Below are 8203 nucleotides of genomic sequence, written 5' to 3'. Positions count from 1 at the left end.
TTGTTTAATGGTTTGGGCTGGTGCAATTGAGTGAACATTTGGAAAAAATAAAGCTATATCATATTTCACATCAATTACAAAATAATTTTACATGGATTAAGAGGTTTAAATAGTAAAGATATAAAATTAAAAAGTAAATTACAAAAGAGTTAAAGTAATTAAAATTTACAATTTTGGGGTGGGAAATAATTATCTCTAAATTGTATACTATTATAAATTACTAGAGGCCCAGTGCATAAAATTTATGCATGGGGGTGTGTCCTTCAGCCCAGCCTGCACCCTCTCCAATCTGAGACTCCTCAAGGGATGTACAACTGCCTGTTTAGGCCCAATCTCACTGGGACTGCTGGCTCCCAACTGCTTTCCTGCCTGCCTGCTTGATTGCCGCTAACTATAATACTTCTGCCTGTCAGCCTGATCACCACCTAACCACTCCCCTGCCAGCCCTATCAACACCTACTAGTCCCCTGCTGGACCAATTGCCTCCAACTGCCCTCCCCTGCAGGCCTGGTCCCCAAACTACCCTCCCTTGCAGGCCTGGTCTCTTCCAACTGCCCTCCCCTGCTGACCTGATTGCTCACAACTGCCTTCCCCTGCTGGCCATCTTGTGTTCACATGGAGGCAGCCATCTTTGACTATAAGGGAGTGGCCATCTTGTGTGTTGGAGTGATGGTCAATTTACATATTAACTCTTTATCAAATAGTATAAGAAAAAAATGATAGATCTGATTCCAATTCAGAAACAAAAACCTCTATGGCTATTCTGGTTTTTATTCCTGCCTTAAAAAATGCATCAAAATTTAGTAGCTTTAAATGAAAACCTTTGTTCCTAAATCTGTATTCTGGGTAGGGCTTAATAAGAACAGTTTGTCTTCTCTAGGTGGCATCAACTGGAGTGGCTTAAGTAGGGTTGGTTGATATACTGCCAAGATGTGGCTGGTTGGCAGTTGGAGGTTAGCCAAGTCTGTCTGCTGAGGGTCTCAGTTCTTCTCCACGTGAACCTTTCCATGAGGCTGCTTGGCTTTCTCATGACATGATGGATCTCAAGAGCCAGTGTTACAAGAGACAGACAGTGAAAGCTGCCAGTTTTTAAAGAACTGAGCCAGATTCTGGCACAGCTTCATTTCTACCACATTCTAATGGTCCAAACAATCACAGAGCCCACCCAGTTTAAGAGAAGGAAGCATAGAGCCCACCCCCCCCCCCAAGATGGGAGGAACATCAAAGAATATGTGGCCATTATTAATCTACCTCAATGGCAAAGAATAATAAAAAATAGATAAATAAATGAAGAACTATTTTTTAAAGGCTTCATAGGGATTAAGAAGAACAAGTGGGCAATTATGCACCAAACTAGAGGCCTGGTGCATGAAATTCGTGCACGGGTAAAATCCCTAGGCCTGGCTGGTGATCAAGGCCTATCAGGTTCCCTGCCTCCCTGCCTCCTCCTTCCCTTGCCACCTGTGTTGCCATTACACGGTTCCTCCCACCTCCCCACCTCCTCCTTCCATCACTACTTCAGCACCCTGCTGCCACTGCTGGTTACTTGCCATGTTCTGTGCCTCCTTTTGGTGTTTAGTGCATGTCACAGTAAGCAAATGAACTCCTGTTCTCCTGGTTAAACTCTCGAGGGGACACTTTGCATATTATCCTTTTATAAATATAAATGAAAGGCCCAGAGCACGAAAGTTTTTGCAGTCGGGAGGGTCCCTCAGTCCATTCTGAACTCTTTCACAATCCAGGACCCTGAGGGTAGGGTCTCTAGGCCTGGCTGTGATCAGGGCCTATCGGAGTTTTCCTTCTCCTGACTGCAGGCAATTGGTCCAACCCCCGCCACTGCCACTGCTTGCCATCTATGTAGCACTGCCCCTTACTTCCCTGCCACCAGTGGCCTTCCTCTGCAGGTGACAGGCTCGGGGTGTGATGGCTTGGCTGGCCTGGGCATCCCTCTGCAAAGCAATCTCTGGCCAGCACACACCTGCTACAGAGTCGCCACCAATAGCCTTGGCTTCCTCCTTTTTTTTTTTGCTGGGAGGTGGGGCCAGCCCTGCGAAGGGCTATCTGCCTACCTGATTGCCCCTAACTGCTCGCCTGCCTACCTGGTACCTGGTCGCCCCTAACCACTGGCCTGCCTTTCTGCTCACCTTTAACCACTCTGCATACCTGCCTGATCACCCTTAATTGCTTGCTGGTGGGTGGAGCCACCCCTACGAGAGACTTTCTGCCTATCTTATCACCGCTAACCACTCTGCCTGCCTGCCTGATAGCCCCTAACTGCTTGCTTGCGGGTGGGCCAGCCTGATGAGGTGCCGTCTGCCTACCAGATTACCCCTAACCACTCTGCTTGCCTGCCTGATAGCCCCCTAACCACTTGCTTGGGCATGGGCCAGCCTGGCGATGGGCCATCTGCCTACCTGATTGCCCCTACTGCTGGCCTGCCTACCTGATCGCCCCAAACCACTTGCTTGCATACCTGATCACCCCTAACAACTCTGCTTGCCTGCCTGATCATCCCTAACTGCTTGATTGGGGGTGGGGCCAGCTCGATGAGGGACCATGGTAGTTCTGGTCTCTGGTCATTCGGTCTATATGCTTATGGTGGCTGGCCTTTTATTGTATAGGATAGTCATGTGGATGTAAAGTATAGCCTAGGGAGCATAGTAATATTGTGTAACTATGTATGGTGCCAAATAGGTACTAGAAATATCAGAAGGAATACTTGAATATATATGAATCATTTAAGGAATATATGATTGTCTAACCACTATGCTGTGCACCTGAAATCAATACAAAATATTGAATGTAAACTGTAAGTAAAAATAAAAACAAATTGGAGGTCTGAATAAAGGGGTTTATGGGAAAAAATACAAAAATAAAACTTTATAAGTTTTTATAATCCTGGTTAAAGTTTAATTAAATGTTTAACATGTAATACGTCAACTCTAATAATTGTAAAATAAATATTCATAAAACTTCTAAAAAGACAGAAAAAAATCTTAAAAAGAGATAAAGAGACATTATTATCAGAGGGAAAAAAGGAGAGAGAAAGAGCACACCAACATTTTAAAAAACTTATTTATCTTTGCTTACATTTACATTTTAATGGAAACAACAAAAAGTTTAAAAATATAAGCCAAAGTTTTACAGTGGTTATTTTTGGGGCTAATGTCATAATCTGCAATTCACAAACTGAATATTGTATTTGAATTTTTAATACTGAACATTGATTATGTTTATTTTACAAAAAAGTAAAGGCATTTTCATTAAAGAATGTTTCAATGGGAAGAAATGAATCATTTAAAACTTTGGCAAGGAGTCCTAATGAAATAATGTCTTCAGGCAAGAGACAACCAGATATTACTTGCTTTTTAATGCAAATTCACATCACCACAGATGAAGTATTCTAGGGGGAAAAAAGAGCAATTATTAATCAGATTAACCTTTGTCTCCCCCCAAATGGCGCTATTCCTCAAATTAGTCAAATCAGTTTCCTTGATTTCAGTATTCTCATTCTGCAAAAACAAGTGAGAAGAATGGACTACTAAATAACAAATAAAAATGGCTTAGGTCCTTTTCATGTCTAATAGTTTATGATCCAAATGCCTGACCCACCTTTTTACATAGGCTTTACTATTTTGATATGTTCTTTATTTCTAATTTATAGAAAATATAGGGAATGAGGAACATGTTGTGCATCAAAATAGGGATGCAGTCATTAAAATCCATAATATGAAAGCTCTCTTGGTTTCTTCAAGATAATAAGGGGGTGGGGAGAATGGACTCCTGTATTATATGGATCAGGGCTTTTAATCTTGTCACTATTGATATTTTGGCCAGATAATTCTTTGTGTTGGGTAGTCATCTACACTGTAGAATTTTTTTAGCAGCATCCCTGCCTCTACCCACTACATGACATTGGAACTCTGCATCCTGGTCCCTAAGTTGTGCCCATCAACAATCTCCGCAGAAAACATTGCCTAGAGTTGAGAACCACTACCATAGATTAAAAGAAGGGACACTTAAATATCACAGTAAAACAAAAACAAAAACAAAAACAAAGCAAACATTCCCCTGAAACAAAAATTTTGCTTTTTTATTCTGATTTATATAAGAAAAAGCTATAAAGAAGATTTATAAGACAATTGGAAAAATATCATCAATAACTGAATATTTGATGATATTTTAATAATTGTTAAATTTGGATGTGTGATGTGATAATGGTGTTGTGATTATGATTATATTTTTAAAAGAAATCTTTTTTTAGTGATGTACATATATATATTAGAGGCCCGGTGCATGAAATCCGTGCATGGGTAGGGTCTCTAGGCCTGGCTGGCAATCAGAGCCAATCTGTGGAGTGACCAGTGGGGCAATTAGCTGGCCTGGGGCCTGTTGGCTGGGGGCAGCTCCTGTGTTGAGTGCCTGACCCATGGTGGTCAGTACACATCATAGCAACCAGTTGTTCCACCATTTGGTCCTCCATTTGATTGATTTGCATATTAGGCTTTTATTATATAGGATTGGGATATATATGGTATTGCTTTAAAAATGCAGTCAAGGGTGAGTGAATAAATATACAGATGTATAGATGAAATAAGATTGGCTATGTGTTGATAATAACTGAAACTATATAATGGATACATGGGTGGCTTCATCATACTAGCACTACTCTCTAACCCACTTGCATGTTTGACATTTTCCATTAATGAAGTGTTTTAAAGTGATAGCAGTATGAAATGCTATTTATACATATTCAGGTATCTACCAAAAGAAACAGCTAAAAAGAGCTAAAAGTAGCAGACTCTGGGGCAGGATAGTGTGTGGCCAGAGTACTGCTATTTTTTATACAATTTTTTTTAGCACTATTTTACTATTAAAGCCATACATATTGAATAATTTGATGAACAATTAAAAAAAACACTCTAAAATCCAAAAATAAACAAAGAAAACACAGGAGGGATGCCATTGATTTTATCACTTTTCTTGTGAAGATGCAGTTTATTAGGTCAGTAATATAAAAATGTCTGTGTATAGATCGAGTTAAGTAACCTCCTGAGGAAGCAGCCCGCGGAATCCGGTGTGTGGAACGTGGTATGGGGCACATGACTCTCTTTGAGGCAGGTCTGGCTGTCCTCTTTCTCTCTTTCACCTTTTTCTTAAACGTGTTAAGAGAGCAGGGGCCTTCTGAGGTGGTGGGGATTTCTGTTGACTTCCTGTGGCCTGAAATAAGCAGACAAGGAAGAATTGTTCCGCTGGGGCCCAGCAGCCCATTGCCTCCCTCTGACTCAGTGCTTAGACCGCAGTGCAAAGGAGAGTCTGTTTGCACACCTGACCATCACGTGAAAAGTCCTCTTTTTTTTTTTCTTCTTTTTTTTTTCTTATGTCTCCTGGCCTAAGCTGTGTTTGCTTGTTCAGTTTTATCAGATCCTGTGTTGGGGGGAGAAGGAAACATTGCCAAACTATTACTAGGAGCCTTATCTCTTACTTTGCCATTAATTGTTGTTTGTGTGGTGTCTTGGCAGGGAGCCCAGAATGGACAAAGAGTACATGGATTATAATACCAACACCCCACCCTGAACTGTAACAATTTTCATAGTTATAAGCAAAACAAACACTTCTTTTGACCTACTATTCCTATGCCCTGTCAAAAGCATAGCACTGCCTCCTTAGTGGTAGCAGGTAGTATCAGATAGCTCGGGTCACTCCTAGGAGACTAAACAACAGAGTGACCCGAGGTCAGTGTCTGTGAACAGTCCAGCGGGTAATGTGTTTTGAAAGGCGCTCTAATGGCTCTTGAGTTCCGAGGTGTGTTCCCCAAAGTTTCCAGGCTACCATGGTGCTTAAAACCTCCACTTCTAGAGTCACCCCTTTGTGTAAATGCATGATATTTCCAGAAGCTTTCTGCTATACAAATGTGTTCCTATGGAGAAAGAACACATTAATTCTGTGCATCTACAGATTGCCTAAGCACGGACTAGTTTACTGAGTTAACTTGAGAGGAAGGAGCTCTAGGAAGGAATTACAGAATAGTGCTTTCCATGGGGAGCGATGAGAAGGCTCAGGGAGAAGATGAGAGAAAAAGGAGTATAAGGAAGAAAAATATGGGGAAATGCTTGGGAAGGCATATGACTGAGGAACTGAATTTTAAATACTATTTTATTTAAATTGGAACTTAAATAGCTCCACGTGGCTAGTGACCCAGGATCCAATAGCGTATATATCTAGATGAAAGATATGAGAGGGGGAGGGGGGATCACAGAAAGGCAACATGTGGGGAAACCAATTATACATTTTACTTAATCCACACTCCATGTGATATCACTGTTTTTCCAAGCAATGGGTAGTTTACAAATTACAAATTATTTTATATTTGCAAATTAACTCGTACCATGAAATCTTATGGGGTTAATAGATTGATTGGATTTGCCCTATCCTTCATGATCTTATTTTACTCATATGAACACAGCCAAATGCAGGAAAGGAGAACACAGACTCAATGGTCAGAAAGGGATTCTTTGCTTACTGTTTGAGAAAGGCTGCAATTACTTTTCCTAATATGAAATTACAAGTGTCGATACAGGTTTTTTCTTTTTGAATAATGATTGTTTTTGTTCACTGCCAATGTCTAGGTCTAGGCACTTATAAGGGCCAGAGCCACATTCACTGAACCTCAACTAAGGTGGAGTAAAGGACATTCTCACAGTCCTCAGAAGTACTGCCACCTCTTGGAACAATCAATCAAACACACCCAACAATTTCTCTTTGAATGCCAGTTGGGCATATTGGCATAGAAATAGAATTTTTCTTCCTGGTTTTACTGAGGTGCATAATAAAAGGGTTTTTTATTGTTCTTTTCTTAAATCAAGGTTGAGCTACTCAGAAAGTATTAATTAACTGGCACCAGAAATGTTGCCTAAATCACTTGGAGGGTGTTGAGGGCCATGAAGCACAGTGAGAATGAAAATAATCTCTTTCAGCATAGCTTACATCAGAAAAATATTTCTATTGTTCAGGGGGAGGCAGAATTCCCTTTTGAATCTCTGGAAGGTCCTCCTAATTAATGTGGCCATCCTAAATCATGTCATTCCCATGCCAGATGTTTACCCTAAAGAGAATTTTGTGAAATTGCCATTTCATGCCACTTGAAAATCTCCTGCCCCAAGATTTCTGCATGTTTCTGGAGTTCTCAAATTCTTTTTTTTTTTTTTAATATGTTTTATTGATTTTTCACAGAGAGGAAGGGAGAGGGATAGAGAATTAGAAACATTGATGAGAGAGAATCATTGATCAGCTGCCTCCTGCACTCCCCCAACTGGGGATGTGTACATGCCCTTGACCAGAATCGAACCTGGGACCCTTCAGTCTGAAGGCCGACGCTCCATCCACTGAGCCAAACCGGTTAGGGCTGGAGTCCTCACATTCTTGTGGTCACCCATGACTTTGAAATGCTGTTTCCTCTGAGTTAATTGATTTGGATCATGAATTAGTTTGCCATCCTGTGGCTCGTGTTCCTATTCTATACTATATCAAACTGAATGTGAAACTTATCCATTTGCTCATTTTCCATATTCCTGTTATCACAAAGCTTGTGAATCAGAATTAAATTTTTTATTTATGTATAAGTTATGATTTAAGCCTCTTTATGAAAGTTGCCTTGAGATTAGTGGAGGCAAAGATCCTGCCTTGTGCCACTTAAATAGGGGAGGAGATCAAATAACGTGGTCGCTCATCAAGAAAGGGGTCAGAGAAGTGGACCTGTGGCTCTAGACAGCAAACTTAAAACAAATTTTGAAAGGGATGAAGATACATTTGAAAGTGATCATATTACATAAACGAGAAACTTAAAATCTAGCATTTTGTTGATTTTTTTCTCTCACTACCAATATAATGTCATAACATGGAAGGGCTAATGTCCTTATTAGCAGAAACTCAGTGTTCATTCTTTTAATAAGAGCACTGTTTAGTGGTGACCTGTAAGAAGAGAGGTGAAGGTGAAATGTGAGAGCAGAAATGAAAATGAATTTTGCTCACCCTTTTCAGCTGTGCCATCCATCCCTCTTGTCCCCACAGGTTCACCAGGAGCTTCTTGGAGTTCTTGAGGAGTTCCATCCATTTTCAGATCCTAAGTCAGGAGTTCATTCTCCAAATATCAGTTCTATTTTTTCTACTTCTTCCAGCTTCTTTCATGGACAGTTCCCCACCA

Source organism: Pipistrellus hanaki, assembly GCF_964339955.1.
Source record: "Pipistrellus hanaki genome assembly, chromosome: 2".
NCBI classification, from domain to species: Eukaryota; Metazoa; Chordata; class Mammalia; order Chiroptera; family Vespertilionidae; genus Pipistrellus; species Pipistrellus hanaki.
Note: the sequence above shows the minus strand (reverse complement) of the source record.